At 41.5% G+C, this 19,158-nt stretch overlaps 1 long non-coding RNA gene across 1 annotated transcript; it reads left to right on the top strand.

The window, feature by feature from the left end:
* The first annotated feature begins 7,899 nt into the window (after window positions 1-7,899).
* On the top strand, window positions 7,900-16,693 carry LOC103098837 (uncharacterized). Its single transcript, XR_008912500.1, has 3 exons — window positions 7,900-7,952; window positions 13,182-13,331; window positions 16,535-16,693. It is a non-coding gene; the product is annotated as an uncharacterized LOC103098837 (long non-coding RNA).
* The last annotated feature ends 2,465 nt before the right edge of the window (window positions 16,694-19,158 follow it).

Below are 19,158 nucleotides of genomic sequence, written 5' to 3'. Positions count from 1 at the left end.
TTTCTGCTCGGATTTGCAGCATAATGCCTAGTAAGTAGTTAGTGCTTAATAAATAATTGTTGACTCAGGTACCTTCCTGCCCCCAGAGGCAGCTTCCATTCTATTACTCTATTTTGAGTCTCATGTTATAAAAATAACATATTAGACTAAATAGTATAAACATATGAAAGGAGTTATTGTTATTATTAAAAACCTCTGAATCCAGTGCCTGTCCCAGGCTACCCTCTCCACCACCACCACCAACCAGCCCTCAGGTTTTCATCTCCCTCCCCTCCAAATAAAAGCTCATATTCCCTTGGTGGAGCATATCACAACATGCTGTCAGGAGGCAAGCAAGCACTTTCATATTAATCACAGCAAGATATAAATGAGTGATGGGCTATCTATCCTCTCTGGGGCTTATTTGCATCTTAAGAAGATAGTTCTACAACTCAAATGATATGAGAGAGAGGGGGAGTGTGTGGGGAGAGAGAGAGAGAGAGAGAGACAGACAGACAGACAGACAGACAGAGGGAGAGAGAGAGAAAAAGAGAGAGAGAGACAGACAGACAGACAGACAGAGGGAGAGAGAGACAGAGGGGGAGAGAGAGAGACAGAGGGAGAGAGAGAGAGACAGAGGGAGAGAGAGAGAGAAAGAGAGAGAGACAGAGGGGGGAGAGAGAGAGAGAGAGAGAGAGAGAGAGAGAGAGAGAGAGAGAGAGAGAGAGAGAGAGAGAGAGAGAGAGAGAGAGAGAAAGAGAGAGAGAGAGAGAGAAAGAGAGAGAAATATGTGTCTGTGTGCTCATACATGTCATAGGGATATTAAGGAACAATGATTAAAGTGGGAGGCTTTTCTGTTTAAACCTCTATCCCAAGGTAGTAGCTTTACACAGTTTCTTTTTTTTTTTTTAATTCAAAACCTTACCTTCCATATTAGAATCAATACTATGTATTGGTTCCAAGGCAGAAGAGTGGTAAGGGCTAGGCAATGGTGGTTAAATGACTTGCCCAGGGTCATAGAGTTAGGATGTGTCTGAGGTTAGATTTGAACCCAGGGCCTCCCATCTCTGGGTCTGACTATTAATCCTCTGAGTCACCTAGCTGCCCCACTTTACACATTTTCTGAAAGATGGTTGGCTTGCTTAATCAGCTACACATCTTGCATTTTTGCTATAAATCAGAATAAATATATAAATATAAATTTATAAAAATATAAATCAGGGTTCTTGGAGCTTATGTATTTCCCCAGCTATAGTTTTAGAAGTTGGCTATGTTTCCAAATAACCTTTAAAAACAAAAACCCTTACCTTCCATTTTAGAATCAATGCTATGTATGGTTCCAAGACAGTAGAGTGGTAAGGGTTAGACAATGGGGATTAAGTGACTTGCCCAGGGTCATACAGTTAGGAAGTATCTGAAGTCATATTTGAACCCAGGACCTCCATCTCTAGACCTGGCTCTCAAATCACTGAGCCACCTAATTGTCCCTGCCAAATAGACTTTTAGATAAAACAAAACAAAACAAAACAAAACATTTTATTGGGAATGGGAGGGACTAAGAATAAGCTTAGTGTCCTGAGCAGTGGGCATCATGCTGGAGCCAGTTTGAGCTAGGTCTTTAGACCAAGGAATGGTAAACTATGGCATGAAGTCAAATCCAGGCCTCTTGCAGCCTATTTTTGTAGGGCCCTGAGCTAAGAATAGTTTTTAAAGTTTAGAAAATAGAGGGAGTGACACTTCCTACCTTGTTTGATCAGGCATCACTTTAGGGAAAAGGTGGGACTTCAGGAGCTAAGTAAGAAGGGAGGTTTCATGAGTGAAGAGTGGGATCTGGGGAAGGAGACACTTTAAGGTAGGAGACAAGTTATGAGAATGTTCAATTTGTGCTTAGAGTCCTTGGTTTGAATCTTACCATTTCTGCTTATTACCTGGGTGGCCATGGATCTGCAAATTCTTTCTTCTTCTTGTCTTCAGTTTCCTAATCTAGAACATTAGGAGTTTAGACAAGATAATCGGAGGTAGCTTCCAACTCTGGAAGTCCTATGTTTTGAATCTTTGAATAAGCTTAAACTTTCTTAATGGATTCCATTTTCCTTATAGTGGTATCCAGGCACTATGGGAATGTCTACGTCATCTCATCTATAAAATTAGAGTATAGGGAGAAGCACGATTCTTTTATAAAGCCATAATCTGCAAGTTATTTTGAGGCCATCTACCGAGTTACAAATACCTCTAATGAGCATACTCTGGAGCTGGAGGGCTTCCTTCTTAGCCTTCAGACAGCAGCAGGCAAAGGGCTGATTATACCTTACCCTATTTGAGAATGTCAAGGTTAGTCCAAGGCAGGAACAAGTCATCTTTATATAGCACTTTGCGCTTTAAAAAGCACGGTCCTCCTAACACCACAGGGAGGTAGGACTCAAATGCCAGCCTGAGGAGTTTTGGGTTTTGTTTTGCTTTATGGAAGGCCATTTTTTTTTATAGCGCCACCAGGCAATCATCATATGAACAGAAGGAAGACCTAACCAATAGATAAAAATATTGGGGTTGCTCATAGACTGTCTATTTGGTATTCTTCATTCTCTCTATGGGATTGGCCCATTTGTTTGTTTTAGATATGCCCGTGGTTTCATTGACATAGAGAATACTTAATGAAAAATTTCCCTTTACCCCAATGGATCAAGATCTGCTTTATAACAATCTCAAAAAGTTGTTGAGAGATGCAATGACTTTCCTGGGAACATCCAGCTAGTATGTACCAATGGCAGAATTCAAACTCAGATCTTCCTACCTGAGAGGAAGGCTCTCTCTCTCTCTCTCTTACCCTATGTGTATCTAGTTATCCCTTTTCTGCCATTTCTCAACCAAGTCAGCAATGGCGAGCCTGCTTCTACTCATACTATGAATATTCCATTGACCATTGGTTCACCTGCTCTTTGGATTTTTCTGACATCTTGGTGTAGTATGACCTGTCACCTTAGAGCATCCATCACTGAGATAATGTTAGTCTTGTTATTTTAAGCAACACTTTGGTGGGAGAAATCAATTTTCCCATGACTTCACCAATGGACTGAAGAAGCAAACCAGCATTCCTTGTAGATTCTCAGCATCCACCATACCTAGTTGCAGTGCAAGTATTTTCTCTAACTTCCCCCTTAACCTGCTGTGGGCTGTAACCTTCCCTACCTTCTGGACTCATGGAAGGGTGATGGGGGGCACTTTCCTTTCATTATCTTCTTCACATGGTGGTGGGATGATGGATGATCTGAATAAGACTTAAGCCTTGATGAATGGTTGTTTCAGCACAGTTTATGGGACTTTTCTCTTTGACATTTAAGTTCCAGCAAGTGACTTTCTCATGAAGAGATCCTTTGATTCTTTAAAACAACAATGTTATTGTTGCCCTCCAAAAGCCTCTCTCCAAGAACCAGAGTTATATATAAACCAGCAAGAAGGCATTCATCAGCTTTGGAAACATGGCTTTGTAGAGACTGACAAGAAGACAGTTTAGTAGTTGAAAAAGTATCTTTTCCACAGGACATTCCCTTGAGGTTAGGGAAATGGCATTAATGTTCAGAGGATATTTGCACCCGCATTTTTTCAGCATTAAAAGAGGGAGGAAAATCTTTCTTTGTTTTCTAGAGATTTTCTTTGGCCCTTCAGACTTCGGAGCAATCCCTTGGTTGTCCCTTGCCAACAAAGACTTCCCATTTACCAAAGGATCAGGGCAAATTCCTCAGGCATTTCGACCATGGTTGATTGGAAAAGCCAGCATTTAGCAATAAAGCTGTGCAACTAATCTGCAGCTTGGAATATTTTGGAAGCCTATCACAGAATGTGTCTGACAGCTGTCAAGCAAAGAAGGTCTTGTCTTATAAAGAACCCTTCAAGGCTCTAAGCATCTCAGAGACCCCTCCAGCTATAATGTACTTTTGCCTGGTTGGAGGTTTCTAATACTTCCTAATAGCCAATATAAATCATGAAATTTCATAATGGTAGTGAGACATCCCAGGGTTGGTTTAATATGTATCATCAAGCGATTTGTTGTACAACCTACTGAGTGTCTTGGCATAAGTTATTTCCATCAGTTTGCTGGGTGGAACGATAATGGTCCTTGTCAAGAGTGGGTTTTCTTTCCATATGATGGATTTCATGTTCAGAGTTTCAAGGGGGCTCAGGAACTCACAGATTTTCAGTCATTCTTACTGTAGACTCATATAATAAACCATGCAAAGCAACAAAGGCAAAACCTCATTTACATACAATGAGAAGTCAGGCTTCAGAGTTCTCCAGCTTATATGATGACAGGATAACCAGTTCTAAATACTTGGCTGCTGAGATGATTCCCTAATTATGTTCTGGGATTCACTAGTCTAATTGTATTTCTTATCAGAGTACTTTCATTGAATGATAATTATTATTTGATTTGTCTGGAGTAATTTTTCTCCAGCTGGAAGAATAACTATGTCTTTTTCAAGTTAGAATGTTCTTTTTTAGTTGTTGTTTAAACTCCTGCCTCCCATCTTATTATCAATATTATGTATTGGTGCCAAGGCAGAAGAATAGTAAGATCTGGACCAGTGATGATGAATCTACAAACTATACCCTCAATGGCTTGTGAGCCCCCCACATTACCCCAGACAGGGGGGGGGGAGGAAGTGATTGCATTGGGCTGCTGGGCAGAGAGGTGGGACATGTGAAAAATGTCCTCAGGTGCATTGGGTGGGGGGAAGCAGAACAGCCTCCTCTGGTATGTGTGGGCATATGTGCCATGGGCTCACTAATACAGGTTTAGGCAATAGGGGTTATGTGACTTACCCAATGTCACACAGCCAGGAAATATTTGAGACCAGATTTGAACACAGGACATCCTGTCTCTAGGACTGGCTCTCGATCCCCTGAACTACATAGCTACCCTTAGAATATTCTTTTGCTTATTATAGAAAAGTGATCTACCTTTAAAATAGAAAAGAGAAAGGCCTTGTGGAATAGTGGATAGAGGGTTAGGCTTCCTGGGGTCAAATCTCACCTTTGTTCCATGTTGGCTATGTAACCTTGGGGAGGGCCCCTACACAACTCTCCAGAAGTATAAAAATTACAGATGAATTCTTGATCTGCATCACTAGAAGGCATTTCCTAGGCCAGTTATAACAAAGGGGCCGTTTCAAAACAAACAAATTCAGAGAAGAAATGAAACCCACCATTGTTTTGTCCCTACTATTTAGTTAATAAAACTTCCAATTGAAGTTGTATTCCAATTAGGCCAGGGTTCCCCCAAATGGATTATTCCATTATTCAACTAACAAAAACTTGTTCTTCATTTACAATGGGGTGTGGCCTAGCAGAATGGATTTCAGGCAAAATAAAGACACATTCATGACATGATGGTTTCTCTGAAGCAATCATCTCTCAATGTTGTTTTGTTTTTGTTTGTTTGTTGATTGAAAGGAGAATAAAAGTCAGAACTATAAGCCTCCCTAATATTTTTACAATTATTTTTCAATTTTTTATAAATTAAATGAAAGGTGCCACCCATATAGTAGGCAAAGGAGGAGGAGTTAGGGTTCAGGACCAGTTAGGATAATACGCCACAATGATAGAGGGATTTAGAGTTGACAAAGTGCTTTCCATGTAATAGACCTATGGGAGAAAGGCAGTACAAGTATCATTTCTCCCATTTTACAGATGAGGAAGGAAACTAAAGGTGAGAAATATTCATTGGATCATTGATTTAAAGCTGAAGAGACATTTTATTTATTTTACTTTTTTAAACCCTTACTTACCTTCCTTCTTAGAATCAAAGGCAGAAAAGCAGTAAGGGTAGGCAATGGGGGTTAGGTGACTTGCCCAGGGTCACACAGCTAGGAAGTGTCTGAGGCCAAATTTGAATCCAGAACCTCCTATCTCTAGGCTTGGCTCTCTATCCACTGAGACATTTTAGAGCTCATTCTGTCCAATCCCCTCATGTTTCAGAGGAAGACCCTGAAGCCCAGAGAAGTTAACTGACCGGCTTAAAGCCATGGATATTATACTTGGTAAAGTCAGGACAGCAGGAGGTGCCATCTGCATGCCAAGAGTCTGTTCCCACTTATCAGATGGTAATACTGAGCTTTTCCCCTTAGGTCTATGGGGGAAGGACAATTTGCCCTCCTGGCACACAAGAACAAGTTATAAAGCCCGGCATGGTTTGGACATGCTGAAGATCTCAAATCTTTTGCTGCGCTCCGACCTGTTTTTCAGTCCTCCTCCACAAGCAGGGTTTGCCAGGCAGCTGTGGTCAGTAAGGATAAGGGCTATAATTAGTCTTTATTCATTCTACGCTGGACGTCAGTGAACCCTGGGAAATGTTATGAGCTCCGTCCCGAGCACCGAGCTTGGCTTCATTAAATACGGGGTCCCCCAGAATGGCAGGAATAAGGCAAGAGGGCGAGGCGAGGCGAGGAGAGGCGAGGCGGTTAGGTTTCATCATTTCGCACTGGGTGGGGGATGAACGCATTGCCCTGGGATTCCGAAGATCAGGCAAAGCCATGAGCCAAATTCCAGCATTAGGATCGCCAGGATCATGGCAACACAGACTCTTGACTGCCACCTGCTGTCAGAAAGGTGCAACAGCAAACTCGGAGAGCCGGCATTCCAAAGGAGATTCGCGTCTTCTCTTTTCCAGAGCTTCCGAAGGGAGGGAATGTCTGCGAGCAGCTGCTCCCGGCTGTCCGTTTCTATTTAGACATTATTTTCAGTTGGTCATTTGTGAAATTGGGTGGTTTCGCTTCGGCTCTGCTCCCTTGCATCAATTCTTGGGATGGGCTGGTCAAAAATCGGTTCAGCAGCTGCGGCAGCCGTCACCCCGAGGAGTTGGGAGACCTGGCTCTGGGGCTCCATCTCTGTGGCCGCAGAGTTCTCAGTTACACCTGAGATGTATGTGACGGGAGCTCCCTGAGGGCAGGGGCTGTTTTTGCTTCTTTTTTTCTATCCCTGGCGCTTGGCTCAGTGCCTGGTATACACAGCAGGTGTGTAATAAGTCTCCAATGGATAGAATGAGAATTCCTAGGTCTGACATACAGTAGGTGTCTAATAAATGCTTGTAGGGTTCATTGGACTCGGTAATCTCTTCCAGCCAGTGATGGTGTGTCTATGGAATTGCTCTGAAGAAGTATCGTGATGTCCCCTCAAACCACTGCTGTCTTGGGTGCCTTAAGAGAGGCATAGGATCCATAACAGGGGAGGGGATCACCCTGCTGTATATGCTGTCATGAGGGAGCCTATCTAGAGCATCTGGTTGAGTTCTGGTGCCATAGTTTAGGATGGGCATTGGCAAACTGGAGTTAGACAAGAGGCCATCGGGTACCAAGGAAGAGGCAGGTGCTTGAAGCCGCCAAACAAGGGAGGGGCCATATTGGACCTGGAGACAGGAAGTGACAGCAGCTACTTCCCATATTTCAAGTCTTCTAGTGGTTAAGGGCTTCAATTTGCTTTGTTTCATGCCTAATAGGAAACCCTGGACTACACTGGGAGTAAAGAGCAGAGAGGTAGGTTGGTTAGATTCAACAAATGGTCCCCAAAGTAGAATGGGCTGCTTCAAGAGAAAGTCAGCTCCCCATTGCTGGAATGACTCAGGGGTTAAGAGATTCTGAGCTGGGAAGGGACCCTATAGGTCAGCAGGTCCAAGCTCCCCTTACCTTCAATTTACAAATGAGGAAACTGAGGCCCAGAGAGATTGTGGCTTGTTCAAAGTCATACAGCTAGTTAGCAGCAGATCCAGGATTATGGGGAATTGTATCCCTATTCTGTTTTACAGATGGGAAGACAGGACTCCCAATGTTCAATGAGTAGGAAGTCTGCTAGTGGGGAAATCAAGAAGAAACCAAAGTTTGGATAGATTTTTGAGGGAGAGGGAACAGATAAAAAGTAGCACCAATTGTCCCTTCCCCCTGGCAGAGCTGTTTGAGTATGGAGTAAGGTCTGAAGGTTAAGTGGTAATCCCTTTTAGTCTCTTTCTTCTTTAGTTGATGTATTGGTACTCACCCTTCTAGTATATTTAAGATAGTAGAGACTTCAGTAAAGCAAAAATATCTATTTATTGGGTAAAGGGTTATGGTATAAACAAGGATAGAGGAAACAGGAAGTCCCTGACTACTTACTTCCTATAGATGAGTTCAGGGGATTTGAAGAACAAATCTGGGACTAAGTCCTAGACTATGTTAATGTCTTTGTGGGCTCAAGATGTTAGTATTTCTTGTCTCAGTGATATGGTTGAATGGATCTTCTTCAGGATAGGCTATTGCTTTCCCCAAAAGGGAAAAAGTCTCTATTCTACTAATGTATCAGATGAATGATCTGGATTTTCTACTGCTCAGCAAAGGATTTAGTGGGTATAGCTTTGTCTGCACAGTAAGGATTTTGTTTCTTCCTTCTTCAATCCAAGGAGAGAAGAGCTCAGCAGTCCCAACTGCTCCTCCTTTAACTTAGCTGGAATGTTCCATTCCGGTCCCCCAATGGCAGCAGAGTTCCATCTCATCTTTTTCTGAGATAGCTTTGCAAAATCCAGTCTTTTCATTCATTTTGGCATTTCCCTCTTCCACAGAAGTCATACTTTAGAATTGCATGGTACCTCAGAATTTCCTATCCAGTCCAACCCCTTGACCTTATCAGTATGGAAGCTGTGGCTTATGGAGCTTAAGAGGTCTGATGGAGGTTTCCCAGAGTAACAGAGTGAGGGTTCAAGTCCAGGGCTTTGGAGTTTTGAGTCTGTAGATCAGAGCCTCATTCTCAGTTTACTTTTATTCAATAGGTAGCAATTGGCTCCCTATTTTGTGCCAGACATAGGGAAAGCAGGGTATAAAATAAAAAAATGATAGGTCCTGCCCTCAGGGAGATCACATTTGATCCTACTTGTTTGAAGCTTCACAAACCAGCAGAAGGAGTAGATAAGCGGACCCAAGGCTCCTCATTCCATGTCTAGTGCCATAGTCAACCGTACCAGGCTTTGGATGGGAGAATGGACTAGGGGATGACAGTGGCCTTCTGACAGCATCTGAGGCTCCTTGTTTTCTTCCAAACTAAAAATAAGCTCCTTGGATTTATCATTGTTTATCTTCACCACTCTTCATTCTTTGTCTTCTATACAATAGGTTCTGAAAGCCAAGGTCTCAGCTGTCCGCTGCTTCCCTCCCATCTCCCAGCATCTCTCAGGTCCTGAAGAAGAAATGTGACACTCACTATTTTGGGAGTTCAGCAGGGAGGGGGGAGGAGAAGGATCATTCCTGGGCAGCTGGGTCTTGCGAGGTTCAGTTCTCAGTCTATAAATGGGTATTATTTTAAGAGCTGAGAAACCAGGGTTTCCAAATGTTAGAATTTCCAAATCATGTGAATTAGTTAGCCAAGAAGTCTTATGTTGTCAGTAGAATGAATTTGGGTGGGGGTGTCACAAAATGCCTGGAAGTGGGGAAGGTTGTCCTACTGCCTGGATCAGCTGCCCTTCTCTAGAAATGAGGGACTTGGGGTCATTATGGCCTATAGATGTCACCGAGCTGGTTCTAGGCTAGATCCACACTGTTCTCTCACTTCTCCCTCTCAAAATCCTTAGTTTAAGATCACCTCTTACAGAAGACCATTCCTGATACTTGAAGTCACCAACAATCATCCTCCTCCAAATATCTGGTATTCAGAATTCTAGATCTTGAGATAGAAGAGACCACTGAGATCTTGGAGTTAGAGGATTATAGAGACAGAAGGGACTATGGAAGCCATTTGGTCTAATCCCCTCATTTTACAGATGAGTAAACTGAGGCCCAACATCACAAAGGTAGTTGGTATTAGTGCTGATATTTTCTTCTGATTCTAATTCCAGCATTCTTTCCATTGTGAAATGCTGTATCTTTCTGCTTTATATAGTTATCTGGGTCCATATTGCTTCCACCCCAGTAGAATTAAAACATTCCCTTTGCATTTATTCTCCCAAACCCTGCTCACACTGGAATGTTCTATCTCTGGATGGCAGTGGACTACATAACCAATCAATAGGTATTTATTAAACACTATTAAGCACCTACTATGTGCCAAATTGGAATCCCCTTGGAATTCTACAAATTGGGATTTCTAACAGTAGCTCTCAGGAGCTTCCTTTAGTTTTGCTTGTCTTTTTTTTTTTTTAATAAGGGTGGGATCCCTGGGCAGGGGACTTCTATGTATCTAGAAATGACTGTAGTATAATAATAAAAAAGCACTAGTAAAAATCTAACTAAAAAAAGTGAAGGAAAAACCAGGTGGCTCAATGGATTGAGAGTCAGATCTAGAGATGGGAAGTCCTATGCTCAAATACGGCCTTAGACCCATCCTAGCTATGTGATGACCCTGGGCAAGTCACTTAAAACCCCATTGCCTAGCTCTTTTGACTCATCTACTTTGGAACCAATACACAATATTGATTCTAAGACAGAAGGTAAGGATTAAAAAAAAGTATGATGATAAATTAGCCTCCATTCCATTTGGCTGGGTTTGGTGCTCTATCCACTGAGGCACTTAACTTCCCCCAATATTTTATTTATATAGTGCTTTAAAGTCTGCAAAGTGCTTTACAAGTCCTCAAAGGATCCCCACAGCAACTCTGTGAGGGAGGTGCTATTATTATCCTCATTTTATAGGAGAGGAACCTGCAGCCAGAAGATATTAGGACATTTGCAAAGAGTACCACAACTAGTAAATGTCGGAGGTAGGAGTTGAACTCGGGTCTTCCCAATTTCAAATCCAGCCCTCCACATACAGTGGTGCCTAGTAGTTGAAATTTAAGATAATTTTGGGGTGGAGGAAGACCCTAATAGCTGGGAAATAGCCAATAGCCCATGAGAATAAGGGCTGCAGCCTCCTGGTAGTTGATTTGAAGGGGACCTCCAAAAAGATCCTTGGGGAAGTATTCTGATCATCGACGGCAGCAGATGACTTTTCTTCATTTTGTTCTTTCTATCCTAAAAGGCTCCTGGTTGGCAGAGCTGCCCTACACAGGAAACAGAGACCATATCAATCAATTATTTCTCTCTGACTCCTGGGCACCTTTTGGTAACAAAAGCAGGTTCTGTCACATTTCTTAATGACCTCCAAGCTATTTTTTGGGTGCTCCAGTTCTCATTATTACCCTTTCAGTCACTCTAGGGAGTCACAGAGAAATTACCTCCCTTCAGGGTGGACTGGGCAAATGTGATTTTTAATATCTCCTAAGCCTGAGAAGGAAGAGATGAACAACTGCATTTAAGGATTATATACAGATTGCTTTTGCATTTTTTACTGACTTTTCACTCAGTGGCAACTACTGAGAAATATCCTTCATAAAAGCTGGCAGAGAGATCCTCCAGGGGGTGTGGGAGGCGAGCTGACCTCTTCTCTTTCCTTCCTGGTTGGGTGGGCTTAATTGGTTCTCTTGCCCTGGCATCATCACTCAGAAGAGTTTACTGAACTCCTGCAGAGAACAACCTACAGGGAGTTGTAGAGTAATGAAGCCTTGGAGCTCCTGCCCTTGAGAAATTTCACATTGAAAACAGTCTTAACTGGGAGTTTTTATACCTAAACTGTGCCCAGGATAAGTGGCAAAGGGCATTCTCTCACTTGTAGGGATGGTGGTGAACACTGCCTCATGGCAGGGGAGACAGAGACCCTGGGATGGTTAATTACCTTCATGGAGGGGAAAATAAAGAGAGCACCGAGACTTACTCCAAGCCCCCATCATGTGGTTTCCTAATTTAACCAATTATTTTTGTTAAATGGAGAAACATAGCATAATGGAGAGAGAGCTTACCTTGGAGTCACGAAGACTTGAGTTCGAGCTCTGCTGACATACTGAATTTGTGATCTTAGACCCCTTAAATTGTAAGGCACTGTGCAGGGGCTTACCTGTCCTGGTAGTGGGAGTTTCATGATCCTCTATGGGCCAATTAACAAATGATCACTAAATAAATGTCTACTCTGGGACAGACATTATGCTAAATTCCGAGGATCAGAACTACCAAGAATATAAGCTTATGCTTACTGTTGACTTACTGGGACTTCCAAATACTAGTCCAGTTTTAAAAGCATCTTGCTTAAGTTAGGGATAAGCTCTGCCATTTTTATGCTTCTGAATACCAAGTGCAGTTAACATCTTCTTTTTGACACCCTGAGAGGAAGCCTTATTCCTTCCACCCTAGTAACAGCTCAGGTCGAAAGCTGGTGGCTACACCTTGTCTTGTTGGTTGAGAATGAGGAGGCCCAGGATGGCTTGATGGATTCTTGAATAGGTCAATGGATCCTGGGCTGGCTCCCTTTTGGAAAAATTCAAAGATGACTCATAGTTTTATTGGACTCCAAACCTAGCAGGAGTCTAGGGATTGATTTGTTCAGTTGTTTTTTTCATGCCTGACTCTTTATGACCCCACTGGGGTTTTCATGGCAAAGATATTGGAGTAGTACACCATTTTCTCTAGATCATTTTACAGATGAGAAAATAAGGCAAAGAGTTAAGTGATGTGGCTAGGGTCACATGGTTAGTCAGTCTCTGAGGTTACATTCGAACTTAGGAAAATAAGTCTTCCTGACTACAAGGCCTGTGGTCTATCTCTTGTGTCACCTAGCTGTCCAAGAGATTGATATGAAAGTCCTAAAAGCTAAAGTAATCTTAGAGCAACATTCAGAGAGACAGAATTCAAGACTAAGAAAATGATAGCATATATGTGTTTTGCATTTGTTCTGGACACAAGTATATTACGAAGTTGGAGAACATCCAGTCAAGGGTAGGCAAGATGGTAGCTCTTGTCTTGAGATCACACTTTAAGATGATCATTTGAATGGGCTGGGAATGGTTAGCTTGGAGAAAAGAAGACTTAGTGGTGGTGGTCAGGGACAATTGTGATGAGATATTTTCTTATTTCTGATATTCAAAAGGGAGACCAAATTCCTTAATATCATAATCTAGTTTATTACTGCAAATCTCCTTTCTGAACTCTCCCCCTCCTCTCTCTTCTCTCCACTTCAATTAGATAATATTTACAAAGTTCTTAGCACAGTGCTGTGGCACATAGTAGGTGTTATCTAATGCTCATTCCCTTCCCCTTCCCTGCAATGGGAAATTTGTGTTGCTTAGCTCCAGAGGGCAGAATCTGATACACTGGATAGAAGTCATCAGGTAGGTTTAATCTTCATATCAGGAGGTTTTTATAAACCCCTATTTTTTGTTTTAGTAACAATTCTGGACTTCCTGGGTAAGATGGCTGCAGAATAGCAGGAATGGCCTGATTCTCCTCACAACCAATTACTACAAAGTGTCTCAAAAGGACAAAAATTAGAATCAGATGAGTGAAGGGGCTCTCCCACTGGATGCAGGTTCGAAGGTAGGCAGGGTTTGGGCATTTCCATGCTATGAGGGGGTAAAATGACACCTACTAAAGTGTGATCTGATCACCCCTCCACCACATTAGCTACTGTGCCAAAGTCAGAGTGGGGAATAGGCAATCTCTAAACACTCAGGGTCTGGCTGAGGGCACCACAGACTTACCCCCCAAGGGCAGTGCAAGGCCTTGGCAGTGAGATTTGGGACCTGAGGCTAAAGAGCACAGGGCCTGGGTGTGGAGATTGGGCAGAAGCTGGCTGGTCATAACAGATGCAAAAGAAACTGGGAAAATAGCCTTGGGGAAAAATGCTCACTATGTATAGCTCACTACACAAAGAACTGCCTGCCCTCCTCACTCAGACTTCTGGCTGAGGAGGGAAGACAATACTGAGAGAAAACTAACACAGCAATGGCCACCAACATGCAGGAATGACAATCCATGAGTAACAAAAGAAATAAGCTGCAGCAGAAAAATCCTTTGACCTTGGATAATTTCTATGGAGAAAAAGAGCAAACTATAGAAGCAATAGAAGAGAGTTACAAACAAGCAAATACATCCAAATTTCGCCCCCAAAATGGAAATTGGTCACAAGCTCTTGAGGAACTCAAAAAGGAATTCAAGAACCATGTAAGAAAAATAGAAGAAAAATGGAAAGAGAAGTGGGAAAAAGAAATGAAAGTAATTAAAAAAGAAAATAGTTTAAAAGACAAAATTTCCTACTTGGAAAAAGAAGTACAGAAATCACATGAAGTAATAAGCAAGTTAGAGACTAGAATTGACCTACTGGAAGCCATCAAAAGTAGGATAGACCTTACTGAGAAGGAAAATCAAAAGATCATAGCTGAAAACCTGTCTTTAAAAGACTAGAATTGAGCAAGAAGAAGCTAATCATCTCACAGGACAGCAAGAATTAATAAAACAAAGTCAAAAGAATAACAAAATAGAAGGAAACATTAAATATTTCATTGAAAAGAGAACTAACCTAGAAAATAGATCTAGGAGAGACAGTTTTGAGAATCATTGGTCTACCTGAAAGCCTGGAAAAAAATAGAAGTCTTGACATCATATTGCAAGTAATCATACAAGAAAACTGCCCTGATATTCTTGAACAAGAGGGCAAAATAGACATTGAAAGGATCCACAGATCATCCCCTATATTAAATCCCTAAAAGACAACCTCCAGGAATGTAATTGCCAAATTTAAGAGCTTCCAAGTCAAGTAGAAAATATTGCAAGCAGCCAGAAAGAGGAAATTCAGCTATCAAGAGGCCCCAGTCAGGATTACAAAGGATCTGGCAGCCTCCACACTAAAGGGCCACAAGGCTTGGAATATGATATTCAGGAAGGCAAGAGAATTGGGTCTACAACCAAGAATCAACTACCCATCAAAACTGACTATATACTTTCAGTGGGAAGTATGGGCATTTAACAAAATAGATTTCCAAGCATTCCTAAAGAAAAGACTGGAACTAAATGGAAAATTTGATGTTCAAATACAAAATTCAAGAGAAACATAAAAAGGTAAACAAGAAAGAAGGAAAAAAAATTTTTAAGGGTTTTAGTAAGGTCAAATTGTTTATATTCCTATATGGAAAAATGCTATTTGTAACTCTCAAAAATTGTTTTCGCTATCATAGTAGATAGGAGAATTATTCATAGGCAGAGGGTGGGGTACTAAGTGGTTTAAGATGATATGTAAAAAAAGGGGGTGGGGATAGAAGATGGCACCAAGAGAAATTTGAAGGAAGAAGAAAAATAGGATAAATTATACCACATCAAGAGGCTCATGGTGGGGGTGGGGGTGGAGAAGAATGCTATTATAAGAAGGAGAGGAAGAAGAGTGGTAATAGATTATGCTTAAACCTTATTTTCAGTGGAATCAGTTCTGAAAGGGAAGAGAAGCCAGATCTTTTAGGGTATAGAATTTTATCTTAACCGACAGGGAAGTTGAGAGGGAAAAACCAAGGGAGGGGGGAGTGGGGCAGAGAATATTAAAAGGGAGAAAAAAGATGTGGAGGAGGGGCATCTAATAGATCTTAAAGAAAAATAAGAGGGGAATAAGAAGGGAGGGGGGTTGGAAGGAAAGTAACAATTCTAAGATCGAAGGGCTTTAAAGGCTATGCAAACAGTGTTAAATGACTTACCCAGGGCCATACAAGTAAAATGTGTCTGAGGCCAGATTTGAATATAGGATCTCTAGACTCTAGGCCTTTATTTCTATGCACTATGCCATCTAACTGCCCCCAGAGAAGATGACCTAACAGATTTCACATACCCACAGCCTAGAAGGGATATGAGCAAAATATCTCACTTTTTCTGGCCTATAAAAGTGGCCAATTAAAAAAAAAATCTCTGCTAAGTTTTTTATAACCTAAAGCTTTGTGTTTCCAAAGAAAGAAAGAGAGTGAAAATAGGATAATTTCCCATGTCAGATGCCACTGAAGGATTACTTTTTATAAGTCTATGACTAATCATTCAGAATAAATGTTTGTAATGCAAAAAATAAAAATTAAAAAACAAACAAACATCCTAAACATCACAGCTGTAGAATGGGCTGATTTCAGAAACTCCCTTTCACTAAGTATTTGTAAGTAAAGAATGGATGATCATTTGCTGGCTATGTTGTAGAAGAGTATTTTCCAGTCAATTTAAACTTGGCCAAGTTTTCTTTCACCTTGAAGAAAAAACTTGTATTGAATCCTTTTGAGCAACAGAGCATTCCCTTGATTTTGCTATAGACAAAGGATTAGTCTTTCCAACTTTGCTACACACAGTCTTCCATTGATGCCTTCCCTCGAGGATTCAGCACAAAGAACTTTTCCCATTTCTGTCTCGAGTTCTTTTCATGGAAGAAGAAATGGGCCTTGCAGTTTCTAAAAACAGTGAAGCGTAGAATATGAACAAGTCTGCTTCCTTTGTTCATCTCCCTTATCCAAAGAAGCATCTTTCCCCTTATTCACCCTAGTGGTGTTATTTCTGGTTGAAAAAAAAATGCTGTCAGTTGTAATCAAGCTTGAGGGGTTTGATTGATTTGTGGTAATTATTGGAAACAGGTAAACATTATGGCTTAGTCAAAGTGGTCTTTAGGTGAAAAATTTGGTACATTATTATTGCTCTATGGGAATAACAACAATATATGTGTGTGCACATATGTATATATGTTTAAGATCGCAAAATGCTTTATATTTTTTTATCTAATTTAGTCTCCAGTTTCTGCTGTGTCCCAGGAGACCATCTGATCCAATCTGAGTATGTTTTAAGGCATTTTTCATGCTTCTACCAGTCAACATTAGACAGGAATGGGAATGAATGGAATTATGAAAGCATTTGCAAAATAAAATCATGTTTGCCTCTGTGTGAAAGCACCAAGTCAAATCTTTGAAGTCTACGTGGTCAAGACACGGGCACCTTTCAGGGCTAATGGCAGGGAGTGGACACCAGCCTTCCTCTGAACTGGCCCTTTATTCTCACCACATTGCGCATGGGTTCCTGTGGTTGGTTAGTTCTTTAAGCCACAGAGGTCACCCTGCACTGCTAGGTGAGGACACTGTGGTCCCAAATGACATGACAAAAAAATGGCCTTTTGAGTCTTTCAGCAATTGGCAGCTTAGGAAGTAGCTCACACAACTTTTTGTTAATTAAAACACCAAATAAGTTGGCTAGACTGTATTAGTAGTTAATGTTCCATGCAGGGAATTCCAGTTGCAAATCTATTGATCTAATTCATTTTGGAAGAGACTGAGTGAAGATGGATTGTTGGGAACCATCTGCCAAACACAGCCAGAGCTGTCTGGATCTCTGAAAAGAAGCCTGAGTCTGTGGCGTGATATTTATCAAAAGGTAGACCAAATAAATGGGAAACAGAAAGCTTGAGGGGCTGCAGAAAAGCTACAATTTCAGGTTTACTGCCCCAACAGCCATGTGATCACTTCCCCAACCCATGGTAGCTAGCCAGAGACATCGAATGAAGTAAAATTCCATGGCACTGGTAGTCATTTGCACTTTCAACAGGGCTTTGCCAATGCTCTTAAGGTAGGTTCAATGAAAGAAATACAGAGAAGTCTAAGAAGTGATCTCTGCTCTTAAGGAGCTTACCATCTAGTTGGTGAGACAAGATTCACACAAGGAGTCAGAAACAGAATAGGAGACCTTACAGATCATGTGGTCAAGGAAGTTTTAGCCTTTTTTGAGCCATGAGCTCCTCTGGAAGTCTGGTGAAACCGAAGGACCCCTTCTCAGAATCATTTTACAAATACAAAGAATTATAAAGATAATTGAGTTACAAAGTCATCAAATATATATATAATATAAAAATATAGTCATCAAAATATTTTTTTAAAGTTTGTGGATCTCAGATTGGGATCCCTTGATCTATTTCTACCCTTGTATTTGATTGGATGAGGAAAATGAGAAATGGCGTTGCGGATACATACATATACATACACTTTCATCTGTGATAATGATGATGACGGTCTCATACAACTCTACTTACATCCTCCATTAAGCTCATTACCAGAGGTGCACTCAATGTTCCAGGTCTTTTTCTCAAATTCCATTGACATGGCATGGATATCCATGGAATACTCAAGAGGTTCATCAGCAAGCTCCCTGTGTGGCAGGTCTGAATCTCTCTCTCTTTTTCCTCTTGTTCATATGTGTCTTTGGTGACATCCTTTATATCATTTTTCCTATAATATAATGGCCTGTTTGCCTACCACAGGTCTCTATATTGCCCTTTGAGGGAACTCCAACTTCTGTGAGTGAATCAGAATGGTGAAAACAATGGAAAGATCATTCATCACTTCAGGAGTTGAATGACTTGGGTTCAAATTCTGTCTCTGTCTCTTGTGTGACCTTGGGGGTATCACAACCTCACTGGGCCTCCGTTTCTTCATGAGAAGAACAATGAGATTGGATTAGATGGATTTTGAGAGTCCTATCAATTCTAGAATGATCACCCTAAAAACAATTCTTTGGAGACTTACAAGGTTTAAATAACTAGAGAAGTCATGTCACTAAGGACTCTGGGATACATGCCACATGACCAGTAAGGCCAATATGAGGTTTAAGGAACAAGACAAGTCATGTCTCCTTGGCACTGTATCTCAACGTGCCACATGAAGAATAAGGCCACTATCGACCAGGAGTTCTGAGAAGAGAGCATTGCAGGGCAAAGCCAGCAGAACAGTCTTCATAGACAAGAAGAGACTGCTCATAGCACAGAACAAAAGCAAGGAAGTGAAAGAGAACATTTCAGGGGTCCCTTAAACAGATTGATCACCTCATTTTGTTCTCCCGAATCAGCTAAAGAGACAAAGAGTTTCTAGGCTTTACTAAGCCTCTGGAGTGAAGACACTGGGTAACCATGGTGCTCCAAGGTCCAGAAGCTAGACAAGGGCTTTGGGGAGGGTTTTTAATGAGATCCGGGCTGAGAAATTACCAGCTGATGATACTAAATGAGCATTGTAAATAAGATGACATATTCCCATTTCCCAGGGCCTTCACATCCACTGCCTCCCTCTGTGGGAAGAGGCCAGGGCAGGGCTGCCCCAGATTGGCCTGGGCTTCCTCAAAGGGTCCAAGGCAATAAATCAGCAACTTTGGGAAACAGCAGTTTCACTAGACGAACTCCCCTTTCAAAGATGGAGCCCTATAGAAGAGGAGGGCTTGTGGGAACTGAGTTTCACATAGGTAACTGAGCTTTTTAATAGGAGGCACTTCACATCTGGATTTGTCCTTCACTTCTTTTAGATGGTTCCTAGAAGCTCAGTTACCCTTAAAATTGGCCCTTTGGGTGTTTTCTGGAGGAATCTCTTGGGCTAGTCAA

The sequence above is a fragment of the Monodelphis domestica genome, chromosome 5, assembly GCF_027887165.1.
Source record: "Monodelphis domestica isolate mMonDom1 chromosome 5, mMonDom1.pri, whole genome shotgun sequence".
In the NCBI taxonomy this organism is placed as follows: domain Eukaryota; kingdom Metazoa; phylum Chordata; class Mammalia; order Didelphimorphia; family Didelphidae; genus Monodelphis; species Monodelphis domestica.
Note: the sequence above shows the minus strand (reverse complement) of the source record. Positions and strands in the feature narration are given on the sequence as shown.